At 51.4% G+C, this 18,283-nt stretch overlaps 1 protein-coding gene across 3 annotated transcripts in view; it reads left to right on the forward strand.

Moving 5' to 3' along the window:
- Positions 1-1,622: 1,622 nt before the first annotated feature.
- The window catches only part of ADORA2A (adenosine A2a receptor), a 30,064-nt gene continuing 13,403 nt past the window's right edge, over positions 1,623-18,283 (forward strand). Inside the window, exon 1 of one of the 3 annotated variants that reach the window (XM_083417821.1) lies at positions 1,623-1,713. The gene's annotated coding sequence lies outside the window, so the exon portion shown is untranslated. The remainder of the gene's footprint in view (positions 1,714-18,283) is intronic. The other 2 variants (XM_083417822.1, XM_083417820.1) reach the window with 2 other exon arrangements.

Below are 18,283 nucleotides of genomic sequence, written 5' to 3' on the forward strand. Positions count from 1 at the left end.
AGGTTGACATTAACCAAGGTTTGTAAAGAAGTCACAAACCTTGGTTAACAACCTTTAAGAATAGCTAATAAAACATAGTTAAACTGCCAGGCTGGGTTCACACATCAAGCTAAGACAGAGTTTAATAAACCATTGTTTGGTGTTATGTGCAACCCAAGTCAATATCGGCATATAAAAAGCCACCAGGATCCTTCCCAAGGAACCGTTGCTGGTATAAAGGTCCCTGTCGTTGGAAAAGGATAGTCCAGTTTAGAGCAGACCCTGAGGCTGTCTTTGCTCGTCTGTCCTCTTCCCCAATCTCATAATCCTCCCCCAAAGTCAGCTGTTGATGACAGATGGTCATGTGGGGAGGGAGAGGAAGGTTCAGTTGGAGCTGGCTGGCTCCTATTGTGTCTTTTGCTGCAGCCTTCTTTTTAAGATTGCAGCGCAGTGGCGTAGTGTGAGGGGTGCAGGGGGGCCCGGCCGCAGCAGGCGCAACATCTGGGGGGGGGCGCTCGCACTCGCAGCTCTCTGCCCCTACCTGGCTCACTCACTCTCTCTCACTGCAGTGCTGGCTGTGCGAATCCGATCTGAGCCGCCGGGTCGCCGCCCACTGTGGAGGGGAGGGTGCCAGGCGTGCAGTGCGGTACGGAGAGAGAGCGAGGGACTATCTGGGGGAGGGACAGTGCAGTGGGGAGGGGGCGCAAATTACTTGCCTTGCCCCGGGTGCTGACAACCCACGCTACGCCACTGTTGCAGCGTAAAAAGATATTTGCTCCATGGCAAGTAGGCCCTGCTAAGTCCAATGTATGCTGAATGTATTCTGAAATGCCAAGAGTGAAATTAGGTGAAAGGCAACATTCACATCATTTGCCTGTGTTAAAAATAATTTTATAGCCCACATATTATTTTCTGCTGAGTTCCTGTCATGATGCAACTCTCTTCCAGGTTAACAAAGGATGCCCTCTTGGTGCTTCCTTAGATAACAAATAGAAACATTGTCTTAGAAAAGTCAGATGATCCTGACTGCTGATGTCCTTCTTGTGGCTTTCAACAGTTCTGTCATTGTGTAAAGGTAAACTCTTAGGCATTGTTGAACGTGTGTGTATATATATGCATATATCACATGAATATATGATAAAGCGGCCTATAAATCTTGTAAATAATAAAAAGAGCCGTGGCGGAGGTGAGCTTCAAACGGAGGATCCAACATCGCTTCTCTGCTGAGCCAGCTGCAAAGGAGGCTTGAGTTGCGGCGAGGCTCCCCTCTGCTGCTGAGGAAATCCCTGCAAGTAGAAAGCCAGCCCTACAGGCCACGTCCCGCCTCCTCTTCCCCGCGTGCCCCTTTCGCTTGCGCGGTGCTAGACTGCTAGAGGCGCTATTCTGGGTCCCGGCCCGGTCGTGGCTGCTCCGTGGTAGCCAACCTCCCCGCCCTATAGAGAGCCAGGAGCGCCGTGGGGCGCAGGCACCTCTTGCCAGGCGAGGTCCCAAAGGGCGTCGCAGCAGAGCCCCCACCACCGAAGCGCCGGTCTGCCTGCAGGGGGCGCCCTCGGCGGGAGGAGGCGCGCCCCTCCGAGGCGGACCAGGGGCCGCGTGGTGCGGCGGCGGCGGGCCGGCAGGGGGCGCGGCGACTGCGCCTCGGCGGAGCGAGTGGCGGGCTGGTCCCGGGCGGCGGCGAGGCGAGGCGAGGCGGGCGGAGTCGGCGCGGAGCAGCGAGCCGGGAGGAAGCGGCAGGTGAGCGGGCGTCGGGGCTTCGCGGGACTTTTTATGCCGGGGAGGGGGCGCCGTCTCCTGCCTTCCCAGGCGAGGGCCGGACCATGCTCTCTATAGGGGGGGGGCAGTTTGTGGGACCCCGGAGACAAAGTTCCGCGGGGAGCGTAGCTGCTTCGGCTGCTGCCTCAGTTTCCCCCTTGGCGAGGCCAGCTCTCGCTGGGGAGAGGCTTCGCTGGTTGGGGGGGGGGGCTCCTGGATCTTCCCGCACAACAGCCCGGCGAGGGAGGCTAAGTTCAAGAGGGGGAGTAGCCCAAGGCGAGCTTGCCCCCCCCTTCCCTGTCGATATGGGGGCAAGAAAGACCAGGGCCCCCTGTTTGCCGACTGTTTCTGAAGGAGCCTCAGTCCGGAGATCCGCGTAGGGCGATCGGTCCTCAGCACCAAGGGGCCCTATCCTGTGAGGGTCCAGAGATCTAATTCGAGAGGCGATGATGAGTAGGAAGCAAAGCATGTGAAGAGAAGTCTTCTTGGGGGGGGGGGGTGTCTAAGGATGCTCCAGGGCCGGGACCCCCGCATGGTCCAGGAAAGGGCTGCTGCTGCTGCTTCTTGGTTTTGGCGCAGGGCAAGTTCCTGAGACCACCCAAGTTCTGGGTCTAGAAGGGGACCTACAGGGCAGACCTTGAGGGCATCCCTCCTTGAGGAGACCGTGGGGTGGAGTGGGATAGGGGAATATCCGAGCAGGAGAGCCCCTGCTTGGCATGCAGAAGGGTGCAGGGCAGTGGCGTAGCGTGGGGGGTGCAAGGGGGGCCGGCCGCACCGGGCGCAACATCTGGGGGGCGTGCGCTCGCACTCGCAGCTCTCTGCCCCTACTAAAATCCACGGGTTTGGTGGGCGCAAATTACTTGCCTTGCCCCGGGTGCTGACAACCATGCTACACCACTGGTGCAGGGTCTTCCCAGCTTAGAGGACATCAGAGCCACAAGCCACAAGTGGAGCTGTTCTGGGGCCAGGATCCTGCAAAGCCGCTTGCTAGGCCTGGATAGGAGGCTTCCTCAACCAGGGACCATATAGATCATAGAGTTGTAGAGTTGGAAGCGACCCTGAGGATTATCTAAGTCCCTTTCAATGGAGGAATATGCAGCTGTCCCATATAGGGATCAAACCTGGAACCTTGGCATTGTCAGCACCCTCTCTAACCAACTGAGCTGTCCGGGCTGATCTGCTTTACTAGCCTTCAGAACATATGGAGGCACCATTTTGATGTGTAGACAGTACTGATTTATGTGGGCATCATGGGCTTGGCCAGGGGAAAGGCAGGGAGGGGCAGCTGACCCCCCCCCCAATCAATAAAAATGCATAGCAAACTGAGCTTCTGCCCCACCTAACAAAAGGTCTGCGCCCCCCAAAAAAAATCCTGGCTACATCCATAGTGGGCATGAGACAGCTTTTTCTGCTTCCAGCACCAAGAAGCAGCAGCTGCACAATGGTCCCCATTTCAGGGTCCAATCCTGGGTTGCTCAAAGTTTAGGAGCCTTCCTAGCTCAGTGACAGAGGGTCTCAGGGTTCAGGACCCTGTGGCATCTCCACGTAGGGCTGGGATAGGCTCCTTGCCTGAGAGCTGCTGCCAGTCAGAGTAGGTAACAGTGAGATATGCAGAACAAAGGTAGGAGGTGCCTTCCTGCGTTCCATTGTTCAACACTTCGCTGCTTGCGTATGGCAAGCCTCAATGCCATTGCTCTCCATCTGTGAAATGGGCACATTTGGGGACAAACCTGGCAGGGCGGTTGTGAGGGTGAAGCTTTGCAGAAGCTTTGCAAAGTCCCATGCATCATGCTCATCATAATAAGGAGACATCCATGGATCCTTTAGGGGAGGAGGGAGTCCAGTTGGTACATTGCCCTGAATACATTACTCAGATTGAAGCATAAAGTGCCTAGGGTTCTAGTCTAGGGGGTTCTAGACAGCTGCCTTCCAGCAGACACCCCCACCCCTTTTCTCATGGGTCTTCCTCATCATCCTTCCAATTTCCTTGCAGAAAACGGATCCTCCCTCTGCACAGTGCTTAGCAGGCTAGAGGAGACCTGATATTCACCCAGCAGCCCACTCTCCTGTTTTAGTTTCTGCTATATTTTTGTAAAGTAAATTTCTTGGTAAAGTTGGCTTTTGCTTGTCTCCATCCTCAGTAGCCTGAAAGTTTCCTAAAACACTGGTGTGTGCAATGATGCCTTTTGCTGTTTGGTGAAGCTCTTGGCTTAAGGGAGGAAGAGGATTGATCCTGCAGAGAGGCGATCTGGTGGCTCAGGCCAGGGCCATTGGTTAAATCAGGTGGATAGGAAGCCAGGGCTCTCACCACCCTTCCTGACTGGTGTGTGTGCGTTTGTGTGTTTGTAGGAAGACCAGGAACCAGGGGGAGATGCGGACAGTAAGTAGAATGTATCTGGAGCACAAGGAGTTCTGTGCTTGTCCTGGGGAAGCTGGAGATAGGCAGAATGGATAGAGCAAAATCTTTTACTGGACCCGAACCAAAGAGTCTAGTGGCCCCTTGAAAGATTAATGTGTTTATTGTTCTCTGAACTTTTTCTCAGCAAAATCCTTCTGCCTAGAGGTGCGGGAGAGGGAAGATGCATTGTATAATAAATCAATTAAATAGGATTTTTTGGGGGGGTTGCAAATAGTCTTTTTTCATGAAAGAAGCCCCCTGCCCCCCGCCAGCACCACGCTTGCCACCTCTTTCGGATCGTGTTCCGCAAATGGATTATGCCAGGCAGCTGCAGACAGCAGGAAATGGGGACGAGGCTGCAAAATTGGATTAGGGTGGTGGAAGAGCCTCTTGGATTGAATCTCCATTAAAAGATCAATGCGCTTAACTATCATTTTAATATAATTTGTTTAAGATTAAGAAACCCATTTTAATGTGGCAAATAGATTAGGCTGCAAGATGCCAAGCAGGCTGGCCCTGGGCTGGGGGGGGGGAAAGCTTCTGGGCTGGGGGGGGGGAAAGCTTCTGGGCTGGGGGTGCCTCATAGGGGAGGAGAAGGCTGTTTCCTTCGCCCATGGTTCAGACAAGGTGCGGATGTTCGTTTATGGCAGGGGTGGAGAGGCTCAGAAGCAATGTTGGCCCCCAGGCATCTCTACCCTTCCCAAAGCACTCTCCCAAGAACACATGGCCTCTTTGCCAAGCTATACCCTTCCCTGGCAGTGTTTTGCACCCGCCTTGGGTGCTTGTGGCTGACTGATTCACACATGGGTGGAATGTTGTTGTTGTTGTTGTTGTTGTTGTTGTTGTTGTTGTTGTTAATTACCTATCCATCACCCTAAGGTCCCAAGGCGGGGTGCATAAGTTAAAATACAGCAATACAGTGGTACCTCGCAAGACGAATGCCTCGAAAGACGAAAAATTCGCAGGAGGAAAGAGTTTTTCGTTTTTTGAGTTGCTTCGCAAGATGAATTTCCCTATGGGCTTGCTTCGCAAGATGAAAACATCTTGTGCCTTTTTTAAAAAACCATCAATACATTCCTATGGGAAACCGTCAATGCACAGTGGTGCTTCACAAGACGAAAAAACTCGCAGAACGAATTAATTTCGTCTTGCAAGGCACCACTGTAATAAAAAAAAAACCAACAATTTTTCAAAACTTACAATTACTAGAAAAAGCCATCACAAAGCATAGGGGCAGGTCCTGAAAATGCACATCTCGGGTGTCAGAGGTGCACTGACTATACATCAGGATCGGCCTTTCTGACAGTAAGACCTGTTTGACAGTGGAACGGACAACCACAGTAGGTGGTGGACTCTCCTTCCTTGAAGGTTTTTAAACAGAGCTTGGATTCCTCTTTCGCTGTGATTCTTGCATGGCAAGGGGTTGGACTTGATGACCTTTGGGGTGCTTTCCAACTCTACAATTCTCTGCTGCTGTGATTCTCCTCCGCCCCAGTGATTGATTTAGGAGAGTACGACTGGTTTGGTTGCACTGGGCACTGAGCCTTGGGGGTGCTGCCGGGAGCGCCACAACTATGATGTAGAATGGAAAGCGAAAGGTGGGGGGGGGGGCACCGGATTTTGGCATCACACAAGGCGCTTCTGAAATAATAATAATATGAATAATAATTTATTATTTATACCCTGCCCATCTGGCTGGGTTTCCCCAGCCACTCTAGGCGGCTTCCAACAGAATATTAAAATACAATAGTCTATTAAACATTAAAAGCTTCCCTAAACAGGGCTGCCTTCAGATGTCTCCTAAAAGTCTCGTAGTTGTTTTTCTCTTTGACATCTGGTGGGAGGGTGTTCCACAGGGCGGGTGCCACTGCTGATAAGGCTCTCTGCCTGGTTCCCTGTAACTTGGCTTCTTGCAGCGAGGGAACCGCCAGAAGGCCCTCGGCGCTGGACCTAAGTGTCCGGGCAGAACGATGGGGGTGGAGAAGCTCCTTCAGGTGCATTTGAGACCCCAGATGGCTTCATATGCAGAGTCATGAACATTGGCCCTCCTTCTCTGCCTCCACCTGTGGGCCGAAAGGCGAAGGCATAGCTGGCTCTCCGACAAGGGTGGCTTGCTTTTTTTTTACCCAGAGGGGCTGCTTACCAGCAGTGAAAGTGGGCATGCCACACTCACCTTGAAAGCATAGAATCATAGAGTCATAGAATCATAGAGTTGGAATAGACCACAAGGGCCATCGAGTCCAACCCCCTGCCAAGCAGGAAACACCATCAGAGCACTCCTGACATATGGTTGTCAAGCCTCTGCTTAAAGACCTCCAAAGAAGGAGACTCCAGATTAGCTGCTGGCCATGTTTGTTTGCTTGTTTGGTGGCCTTCCTTCTGCTCATCAAATGATCCACCTGATGATTGGGGAGTGGGCAGTTGTTGTTGTTGTGAATTGCATTTATATCTCACCTTTTCCTGCAAGGAGTTCAAGGTGACATACATGCTTCTGTCCCTCCCCACAAAAACCCCTGGGAAGAAGGTTAGGCTGAGAGGCAGTGACTGCCCATGGCCACCACCCAGTTTGCTTATGGCTGAGTGCCAGGATTAAACCCTGCTCTCTCCCACGTCCTGGGCTAACACCCTAACCGCTACACCAGTTTGCATCTCTATCTGGGTGTTGAGCTAGGTGGAGAAGGTCTACTTCATTTCCCCTCCCCCCCCCTCCTGCCCAAATTGGTGGGGTCTTCCAGGGTGGAGGCAGAAGCATTTACCGTATTTTTCGCTCTATAAGACGCACCAGACCACAAGACGCACCTAGTTTTTGGAGGAGGAAAACAAGAAAAAAAATATTCTGAATCTCAGAAGCCAGAACAGCAAGAGGGATCTCTGCGCAGTGAAAGCAGCGATCCCTCTTGCTGTTCTGGCTTCTGGGATAGCTGGGCAGCCTGCATTCGCTCCATAAGATGCACACACATTTCCCCATACTTTTTAGGAGGGAAAAAGTGAGTCTTATAGAGCAAAAAATACGGTATTTGGGACCCCTGCACCATGAGTTAGGCACCCCCATGTCCTAAAGCCCTGTGGATGTTCCTTTCATTGGAAACAATAAAAGCGGATTAAACTTTAAGCCCACAGGGTGGGGGCGGGAATTGCCGAAGTTCTAATGTTCCTGAAGTCGTTCCAGTAGAAGGCTAAACTCAGGTGGAAAAAAACAATTAAAAAGGACAGTAAAAGTGTAAAGAATATTTAGGCAGCCTCAGGTAGCTAAGTGCCCACATTGCAGCTGAGAAGCTGGTGGTGCAAGGGTGAGGCTTGTGCAGCCTGTTTACTCGGGTGTAAGCCCCTCTTCTTCTCTCGGAATTTACTCCTTGGCTCATTGCAGGGAAAATGCCTAGTGTGTTTCCTGCGGTCTCTGAAGAACCATCAGAGAGGATCGAAATTGTGGCTCTGCAGGGGGCCCTTTGGGAGAACATTCCTTCCCAGTGTCCAGTGATGAGGCCACCAGTTAGTCCCAGTATTGGCAGGTGGTGGTGAGAACGGAGAGAGCTTGAACCCAGGGAGGCCACATCTGCAGCTCGCTCTCCTGAGGAAAGCTTGGCTGCTTGTGTTTTTTACCCCCCAAACATATCCTCTCTCATAATCCCATCTAATGGCTTCTCTGAGAAGCTCAGGCGGGTGGCCTGAACCCCAGTGAAGGTTGGTGGGAAAGAGGGACAAAACTGCCCTCCTGGTGGGGTGCTGAGCCCCTGGGGAAGGAGCAGGAGCCCCCCTGCTGCAATGGCAAAGCGGTATGGGGGCTTGCTCAAGGCTGGGTGATGTATCTCAGCTGCTTCTTCCTCCCTTAAGATGGGGAGGAAGCAGCAGCAGCCGAGATACATTCCAGACATGGTGATATACAGTGGTACCTTGGTTCCCGAACAGTTTGGCTCCTGAACAAATCGGTTCCCGAACACCGCAAACCCGGAAGCAAGTGTTCCGGTTTGCGAACATTTTTTGGAAGCCGAACGTCTGTTTCGGCTGTCGGCATTGTTTCCGGGGCTAATCAGCCAATCAGAAGCAGCGCCTTGGTTGGCGAACGTTTTGGAAGTCGAGCGGATTTCCAGAACAGATTGGGTTCAAGAACCAAGGTACCACTGTATCAGCATATTATGGTATTTAGCTGCTGATATATCGCGATGTTAGGGACGTGAGTGGTGCTGTGGATTAAACCACAGAGCCTAGGACTTGCCAATCAGAAGGTCGGCAGTTCGAATCCCCGCGACGGGGTGAGCTACTGTTGTTCAGTCCCTGCTCCTGCCAACCTAGCAGTTCGAAAGCATGTCAAAGTGCAAGTAGATAAATAGGTACTGCTCCAGCGGGAAGGTAAACGGCGTTTCCATGCACTGCTCTGGTTCACCAGAAGCGGCTTAGTCATGCTGGCCACATGACCCGGAAGCTGTATGCCGGCTCCCTCGGCCAATAAAGCGAGATGAGCGCCGCAACCCCAGAGTCGGTCACGACTGGACCTAATGGTCAGGGGTCCCTTTACCTTTACCTATATCACAATGTTGAAAACCAGATATCACCCAGCCCTACTTGAATCCTGCTTGTGGGGCATCTTGTTGGCCATTGTAAGAAGAGGATTCTGGACTAGATGGGCCATTGGCCTAATCTTGTCGGCTGTTCTGATGAGATGGGAGCTACTTCTGCTGGGGATTCTGCCAACCTCAGAAAGCCAGTGGGGTTGGCACTCTCCTCCTGCTCCTCCCTTTCCTTGCATTGAAAGACTCAACAGAATACTCATCGTTTGGGGCCACGCTTCAAATTGTACATTCTGCTTCCCATCCATCATGGCTCCTGCATCCTGTTTCTGAAGGGTCGGCTCCTCTTGCTGTTATTCTAGATTTGTTGCAGCCAGTGGCGTAGCATGGGTTGTCAGCACCCAGGGCAAGGCAAGTAATTTGCCCCCCCCCCGCTGCACTGTCCCTCCCCCAGATAGTCCCTCGCTCTCTCTCCGCACCGCACCGCACACCTGGCACCCTCCCCTCCACAGTGGGCGGCGACCCGGCGGCTCGGATCGGATTCGCACAGCCAGCACTGCAGTGAGAGAGAGTGAGTGAGCCAGGTAGGGGCAGAAAGCTGCGAGTGCGAGCGCGCCCCCCCCAGATGTTGCGCCCGGTGCGGGCGGCCCCCCCTGCACCCCCCACGCTACGCCACTGGTTACAGCCTCCACGAACTTGATACCGTCAGGATGTTTTGGACCACAAAGTCTGGAGGGCATCTGGTTGACAAAAGCCAAGCTAGAATGTAGGAGGCCGCCTTATACTTTAAACCTGTGCATGTAAAAAGGGGCTTTCCCTAAAAACAAGACGTTTCTAGCCCTCAAGGTTATGAATAAAGGAAGCTGCTTTATACTGAGGTCCATTTAACACAAGTGTTGTCTATAATGACTGGCAGCAGTGCCTCTCCAGGGCTTCAGCCAAAACCCTCACCCAGCCCTACCTGGGAGATGTCATTGGGGATTGAACCTGGGACCTTCTGTATGCAAAGCAGCAGCTCTGCCACTGAGCCACAGCATCCTTGTGCCTTGCTCTGCCCTGAGCTGTGGAGAGCTCCCCTTGCATTGCAGAACCCCCCAGGAAATGGGCACCACAGCAGAGTTTCGTCCGAAGACACAGGAAGGCACGAAGTCAGCGAAATTGTGGGAATTTGGACAGCTAAAACAAATCCTCTCATTTGTGCCTCCTCGTTTGCATCTGCTTCCCGAAGTGTTGCCGCTGTGAGGGTTAATTCCAGCACATGGCTGCTCTCTGTGTTAATTTGAGGGAGGATCCTTGCCAAAATAATCAGGCTGTACAAATCCCTGCCGCGACGACGTAGCATTTATAAGTGCTAAAGGGAAGTAGCGAAGGAGCGCAAATTGCAACAGAGCTTCGGGCGGCATCCAAATCGTCTGCAGGCTTCAGAAGCTGCCTTTCCGAAATGTGGTGTTTTAAAAGTCTCTGTCCAGGCTGAAGTTGGCAGTCAGCTGCAGGAGACTGCTGTGGCCATCAAGCCTGGCTCAGTCCATACATGCAGTGTGGGGAAGAGAGGGAGCAGGACACCTGGGGCCTGAATGCGGCCCTCGAGAGCTGGGGTGTACCTAGGGGTTTGCCAGGCTGGCTTCTGCCAAGGGCACAAGCCCCAGGTGTATGGGTGTGTACAAAATCATGTCTCCCCACTCTGGCTTGGAGTGTTTAGGAGCCTGTCCACATGCTCCCAGGTTGCTCCTTCCCTGCTCTGGGAGTTGCCTAGGGTTGCCACCTGTCCTGTATAATACAGGATTGTGCCTTATTTCAATGTAAAATGCTACTGTTTTGTCCCATGGTCTTCTCTCTCTCTCTCTCTCTCTCTCTCTCTCTGCCAAGTTAGGGATCCTCTCTAAATGCATGCGTTTGAAAAGGTATGCGAAACGTCATGCATTTAAGCTCTGGGTAGCCAAGTGCAGACAGATTTACAAATTACCGTATTTTTTCATTCTATAAGACGCACCAGACCACAAGACGCACCTAGTTTTTGGAGGAGGAAAACAAGAAAAAAAATATTCTGAATCTCAGAAGCCAGAACGGCAAGAGGGATCGCTGCGCAGTGAAAGCAGCAATCCCTCTTGCTGTTCTGGCTTCTGGGATAGCTGCACAGCCTGCATTCGCTCCATAAGACGCACACACATTTCCCCTTACTTTCTAGGAGTGAAAAAGTGAGTCTTATAGAGCAAAAAATACGGTAACGTGTATGTATGTGACAAATTCCAAACGGGGCATCCTGTTAGGCTGTAATCACAGAATCGTAGAATTTGTAGAGCTGGAAAGGACCACGAGATGCCATCGAGTCCAACCCCCTGCAATGCGTAAATATTTTGCCCAACATAGGGCTTGAACCCACAACCCTGAGATTGAGTCTCACACTCTACCGACTGAGCTAGAGAGAATACTTTGCAATGGATTGGTCTGAAGTCACTTCTGCACCATATAAAAATCATCCACCAACTGCCCTGCCTCGCCCTGTCCTGTATTTTGCCAGAACAAAAGTGGCAACCCTAGAGCTGCCAGGCTTCAAGGGCACAAGGGATGGGGATGGGGGCACCCACACAGCTCCTTGCCAAGCATGCAAAGGAGCCTAGGTACACCTCTGCTTGAGCATCTCTTGCCAGCATTCCCCTGTCCCCTCCTCAAGGGCTGGAATGTGTCCTTGAACTATGCTGGTTTCCCTGGCTTACACTGACAGAGGATGCGGAAAACATGTGTTCAGAAACATCTTGCTTTTGTGTGTCCTACTGGCCCACCCACTTTTTCCCTGGCCTCGCCCACCACCTGCACATGGCCCCTGAAAGGTTCCATGCGAGGGACTGTGGCCCTCAGGCTGACAAAGATTTGTTTAGTAAGTTCACTCCAAGGTCAGCGTTGCTTCCTGGGTCTTTTACCTGCCAGCAGCAAGCACCTTACTGTAGGAACCTTGATTTTTTGGGAAGAAACACCTGCAAGGGAAATGGTCTGTGATTAATACTTCATTTCCTCTGACTACTGGAAATAGGCAGGTCACCAAGACGCCTCAGAAGTGCACCCAATGGGAGAGGCAGCCATAGGGTTTTCTGGGCTTCAGTGACTGTGGTGCTTAACAGCCACAGTTTCCAAAGCTATCAATCAAGGCATGCTTGAGGTTTTGAAAGGGGGCTGCTAGGTCTGCACCCTCCCAGCCACTCCGCGCTTCTCCCGACATCAGCCCTGCCCTTGCAACTTGTGTGAGAGGAAGCAGGTTGGTGTTTTGGAATGGTCTCTCTAAAAGCACATGGGGTCAAACGACAGAGGAACAGTTCTGCACCTGCTCTGAGCTCCTTTAGGGGACAGCTCTCTGCGGCACCCGGGACTTTGAAAGGTCCCGAATGTGTTTCATTTGCTTGATAGCCTCTTATAATAATGATAATAGTAATTTATTATTTATACCCTGCCCATCTGGCTGAGTTTCCCCAGCGACTCTGGGCGGCTCCCAATCGAGTGCTAAAAACAATACAGTGGTACCTCGGGTTACAGGTGCTTAAGGTTACAGACTCCGCTAACCCAGAAATAGTTCCTTGGGTTAAGAACTTTGCTTCAGGATGAGACCAGAAATCGTGCTCTGGCAGCATGGTGGCAGTGGGAGGCCTCAGGTTAAGAACAGTTTCAGGTTAAGAACGGACCTCCAGAACGAATTAAGTTCTTAACCAGAGGTACCACTGCACAGCATTAAATATTAAAAACTTCCCTAAACAGGGCTGCCTTCAGATGTCTTTTAAAGATAAGATAGCTGCTTATTTCCTTCACATCTGAAGGGAGGGCATTCCACAGGGCGGGCACCGCTACTGAGAAGGCCCTTTGTTTGGTTCCCTGTAAGAAGGTCGGCGGTTCGAATCCCCGCGACGGGGTGAGCTCCCGTTGCTCAGTCCCTGTTCCTGCCAACCTAGCAGTTCGAAAGCACGTCAAAGTGCAAGTAGATAAATAGGTACCGCTCTGGCGGGAAGGTAAACGGCATTTCCGTGCGCTGCTCTGGCTTGCCAGAAGCGGCTTAGTCATGCTGGACACATGAGCCGGAAGCTATACGCCGGCTCCCTCGGCCAATAAAGCAAGATGAGTGCTGCAACCCCAGAGTTGGCCACGACTGGACCTAATGGTCAGGGGTCCCTTTACCTTTCCTAACCTCTTCCTAGTGGCAAGTGCACTCAGAGCAGAGTAGGGATAAAAGCATCCAGATTTGAACACCTGACCCCATCCATTTGCCTTCAGGGGCTTGGGAGCACCTGTTTCTCATGGGCACAAAATGGAGAGCATTCCTTAAGAATGGGGCCAAGCCTCCTAAAGCACTCTGACTGTGACACCTCAAAAGATCTCTTGCTGTGTTCCAGGGAACCTGTTGAGGGTTTTTTTTTCATAGAATCATAGAGTTGGAAGGGACCCAAGGGTCATTTAGTCCAACCCCCTGCAATGCAGAAATCTCAGCTAAATGGCAGACAGCCATCCAACCTCTGCTTAAAAACCTCTAAGGAAGGAGAGCCCACAACCTCCCGAAGGAGACTGTTCCACTGTCAAACAGCTCTTACTGTCAGAAAGTTTTTCCGTATGTCTAGTCGGAATCTCATTTCCTGCAACTTGAAGCCCTTGGTTCAAGTCCTACTTTCCAGAGCAGGAGAAAACAAGCCTGTTCCATCTTCCACGTGACGGCCCTTGAGATATTTGAAGATGGCTATCATATCTCCTCTCAGTCTCCGCTTTCCCAGGCTAAACATACCCAGCTCCTTCAACCGTTCCTCATCCGGCTTGGCTTCCAGAACCTTGATCAACTTGGTCGCCCTCCTTTGCACATGTTCCAGCTTGTCAACATCCTTCTTAAATTGGGGTGCCCAGAACTGGACAAGGTATTCCAGGTGTGGTCACCTGTTTTTTTGCAGAGTTGTTGCAACGTTGGGGGAGAGCAAGATGGTTACTTGTAGGTTCCCCCCGCCTCTGCTCTTTTAATGCCCGGATGCCCAAATGCCCGGATGGATATCTTTGTGGTCGGCAGTGGCGTAGCGTGGGGGGTGCAGGGGGGGCCGGCCGCACCAGGCGCAACATCTGGGGGTTAGGGTTAGGGGGCGCAAATCCACGGGTTAGGGGGCGCAAATTACTTGCCTTGCCCCGGGTGCTGACAACCCATGCTACGCCACTGGTGGTCGGTGACTTGTTTCTTGTGAATGGTTCCCTGCCCCACAATGGCAATGCAGAATAAATTACCGCCCATCTTCTGCTGCAAAACATGTGCCACTTTAGCATGCATTTTAACCCGACAGTCCTTGCTTTGCATTTCGTGCCCATTCAGTTGGTCCTCCCCCCTTACACTTTACATACCTGCCTACCAAGATTGCCCTTGTGGATCTGATGAAGTAAAAGCCTGAGGGATGGCTCAGTCAGCAGAGCAGGAGGCTCTTAATCTCAGGGTCATGGGTTCAAACCCCACATTAGATGAAAGATTCTTGCATTGCAGGGGATAAGACTGGATTCCACCCCCCTTTAAAAATATATATTAAAATTTTATTAAAAGAATTTCAGTTATAAAAAACAGAGTGATGAGAAGGGAAAAGGTGCACAAAGTACATTAAGAAAGGAAGATATACCATAGTACACTAAATATACTACACTATATTTATTTGGTACACTAAATATACTACACTATATTTCTTTGGTACACTAAATTACAGGGTCAGATTTAAGGTGCTGCTTTTGACCTTTAAAGCCCTTCATGGCCTAGGACCCTCGTACCTACGGGACCACCTCTCCCGGTATGCCCCACGGAGAGCCTCAAGGTCCATAAATAACAACACCCTAGTGGTCCCAGGCCCTAAGGAAGTTAGATTGGCTTCAACCAGAGCCAGGGCCTTTTCAACTCTGGCTCCGGCCTGGTGGAACGCTCTGCCTCATGAGACCAGGGCCCTGCAGGATCTGATTTCTTTCTGCAGGGCCTGTAAGACAGAGTTGTTCCGCCTGGCCTTTGGCTTGGAGCCAATTTGATTCCCTCCCTCCCTCTCTTTCTTTTTTCTTTTCTTTCTCCTCCTGCAATGAGGCTACATTTTAATATTTTAATGTTCCATTATTTTAATGCTGTATTTTACTTTTGTTTTTAAGTTGTAATCATTCATCTTGTTTTTATTATTGCTTGTAAGCCGCTCTGAGCCCGGCCTTGGCTGGAGAGGGCGGGGTATAAATAATAAATAAATTATTATTATTATTATTATTATTATTATTATTATTATTTATACTGTACTACATTTATAGTATGTGATTCTAAATATATAGTATATTACACTATGATAGTATATCACTAGAGTTGGAAGGGACCCCAAGGGTCATCTAGTCCAACCCCCGGATGTGCATTTTATGCTCATCCAGACTCCCTTTTTGTGCTGTGTTTCTAGGCATATGTCCACATTTTAAAGTGTTGTTATTGGTTTCCCCCCGGCACTTTCCCTATGAAAACTGCTCTTTACTGCTGGATCGGAGCAAACAGAAATCCGCAGAAAACCCGAATTTCCCCATGATTCAACAATAAAGAGAGAGTTTTTTGCAGAGAAAACACTGCAGCGGGGGCGGGGGGGCAGGGGAGAGAAGCACTTGGATACAGCACTTTAAAGTGTGGACCTGTGCCTAGAAAGGACGGGGAGGGCGGGCGGTAAGTCGAGAACCCTGAGCATTTTTGTTTTTATGTTACAAAGGGACCCTGCTAGGCTGCAGACACACCGTGCATCTAAAGCCCATAAAAGGTAAAAGGACCCCTGACCATTAGGTCCAGTCGTGACCGACTCCGGGGTTGCGGCACTCATCTCACTTTATTGGCCAAGGAAGCCGGCGTACAGCTTCCGGGTCATGTGGCCAGCACGACTAAGCCGCTTCTGGCGAACCAGAGCAGCGCACAGAAACGCCGTTTACCTTCCTGCCAGAGTGGTACCTATTTATCTACTTGCACTTTAACGTGCTTTCGAACTGCTAAGTTGGCAGGAGCAGGGACTGAGCAACGGGAGCTCGCTCCGTCGCAGGGATTTGAACCGCCGACCTTCTGATCAGCAAGTCCCAGGCTCTGTGGTTTAACCCACAGTGCCACCCGCGTCCCTTTTTCTAAAGCCCATAGCTTCCCCCAAAGGCACCTGGGAACTATAGTTTGTTAGGTTGCTGGGAATTGCAGCTCTGTAGCGGGACGGGATACAGATCCCAGGATACTTTGGGGGAAGAAGCTGTCTTCTTTAATGGCAATGTGTGTATGCAGAACCTCAGTAGGGCCATGCAAGGAGCTGGATTAGGCCAGAGGGCTATCTTAGAATCATAGGTGCCAACTTACTGGGGCCCTGGCTGCCCGAGCACTCACATAATTCCCCATAAAGGGGCTGGGCACGCACAAATTTTTTGTACCAGGGCATGGCCCCAGGCATGCACGGCCGCGGGGCCAAGTTGGCACTCCTAATTTCAGAGTTGGAAGAGACCCCAAGGGCCATCTAGTCTAACTTGCCCAGCACCCTGTTCTTGCAGTGGCCCCTAGGGATCCTGCCAGCAGGGCCCAGATGCAACAGCAACAGTCTCCCCCACTTGCGATTCCCCAGATAACTGCCATGATTCAGATGCCGTCTGACCGCGGAAGCATCTGGTAGCTCCTGGTCGCCTGATCAGTGGCGTAGCGTGGGTTGTCAGCACCCGGGGCAAGGCAAGTAATTTGCGCCCCCTAACCCGGGGCAAGGCAAGTAATTTGCGTGCCCCCCGCTGCACTGTCCCTCCCCCAGATAGTCCCTCACTCTCGCTCCGCACCGCTCCGCACTGCACCGCACCGAACGCCTGGCACCCCCCCCCCACAGTGGGCGGCGACCCGGCGGTTCGGATCGGATTCGCACAGCCAGCACTGCAGTGAGAGAGAGTGAGTGAGCCAGGTAGGGGCAGTGAGCTGCGAGTGCGAGGGCGCCCCCCCAGATGTTGCGCCCGGTGCGGCCGGGCCCCCCTGCACCCCCCACGCTACGCCACTGCGCCTGATTCCCCACACACCTTGGCTGGGCTCCTTCGCCTCCTGTCCTCTGTCTCCAGAGGAGCTGCCTCCTGCCAGTTGCATTACCCAGTGGAGAGGAGACAGTTTTGTTCTCCAGGGCCCAGCGCAGCCATAGAACAGCCTGTTCTAACCGATGAAAAATGGGCAGGGCAGGGGCAGCGGCAACAGGTTTGCGAGGAGCACAGGAAATGGATTTTAATAATGAGAAGTAGGCAAGAACATTGCCCAGGGTAACAAGGAAGCCTTAACCGCATTAAGAAGGCTGGAAGAGGAACGCTCTTGCCAGCTGCTTTCTGGCCTGGGATGATAACAAGGTCGTTCCCTCCCTTCACCTCGCTCTGTGAGAAATGTGGGGCCCTGTTGGAGCAGGCATCAGTTGTCAAGTTGTTATGAACTGAGCCACCGGACCATTTCGATGATGGCCACATGCCACAAAACTCTCTTGCGTCTCTCTTCCCACCCTATGCCATGCTTGGAGCAGCGTTAGAAACTCAGGTATATAAACTAATCGCCAAATGGCACCGTAAACCAGGTTTACGATTGCTGCAATGGAATTGTCTAGGCGCCATTTCCCCCTTATGAAATTGTTTATTACAGTGGTACCTTGGGTTAAGAACTTAATTCTTTCTGGAGGTCCGTTCTTAACCTGAAACTGTTCTTAACCTGAGGTACCACTTTAGCTAATGGGGCCTCCTGCTGCCGCCGTGTGATTTCTGTTCTCATCCTGAGGTAAAGTTCTCAACCCGAGGTACTATTTCTGGGTTAGCAAAGTCTGTAACCTGAAGCGTATGTAACCTGAAGAGTATGTAACCCGAGGTACCACATCATCATCATCATCATTATTATTATTATTATTGGTGGTGGTGTTGTTGTTGTTTCTATACTGCTTTATATTTTAAAGGGGGGGGGGAATTCAGCGTGGTTTACAACAAATTTGAACAGCAAATCAATAAAAAAAATTCAGGCTTCGAGGGTAATGTTTCAGATCCTTCTCAAAGTGCCATTTTGCTCTCCCCATATTTATTGACCTACTTAAGTCATATAGCTGCCCCATGGCAGAAGTACTGTAGGAAGGCAGTATGATGTAGTGGTTAGAGTGTTGGACTAGGCCCTGGGAGGGGCCAGCCAGGTGGAGATGTCAGTTGCCAGCCTGGCATCCAGGGATCTCCACGTGGTGGCAATTGGACCCGCACCAGTCACAAAATGTGCCTGGCCCCTGAACACTAGCTTGAAGGTGCCGGGTTTTTATTTTTAACTCACAGACTTCTAGATATGGAGAATTGGTAGGTACCCTTAGGGTCATCCAGTCCAGCCCCCTGCAATGCAGGAATCACAGCTCATGGATGTTAAGTTGTGGGTGAACATATCAGACAACACAGTGATTCTTCAAACAGCTCTTGTTTATTCACAGGCCAGGACAGAACTGAACTGAAGGGCTCAGTCAGCCTGCTTATATAGAGCTCCAGTACAATGTAACTGTAACCATTTTCTAAAACTATCCAATCACTGAACGTCACTTTCGATCCCTTATTTGCATAACTATCTACAGTATCCCCCTGCTGGCCCAGGGTGAGAACTTCCAGTACATAACAATGGATATTGTGGAAATGGAGTCTGCCACGA

Source organism: Podarcis tiliguerta, assembly GCF_965153285.1.
Source record: "Podarcis tiliguerta genome assembly, chromosome: 16".
NCBI classification, from domain to species: domain Eukaryota; kingdom Metazoa; phylum Chordata; class Lepidosauria; order Squamata; family Lacertidae; genus Podarcis; species Podarcis tiliguerta.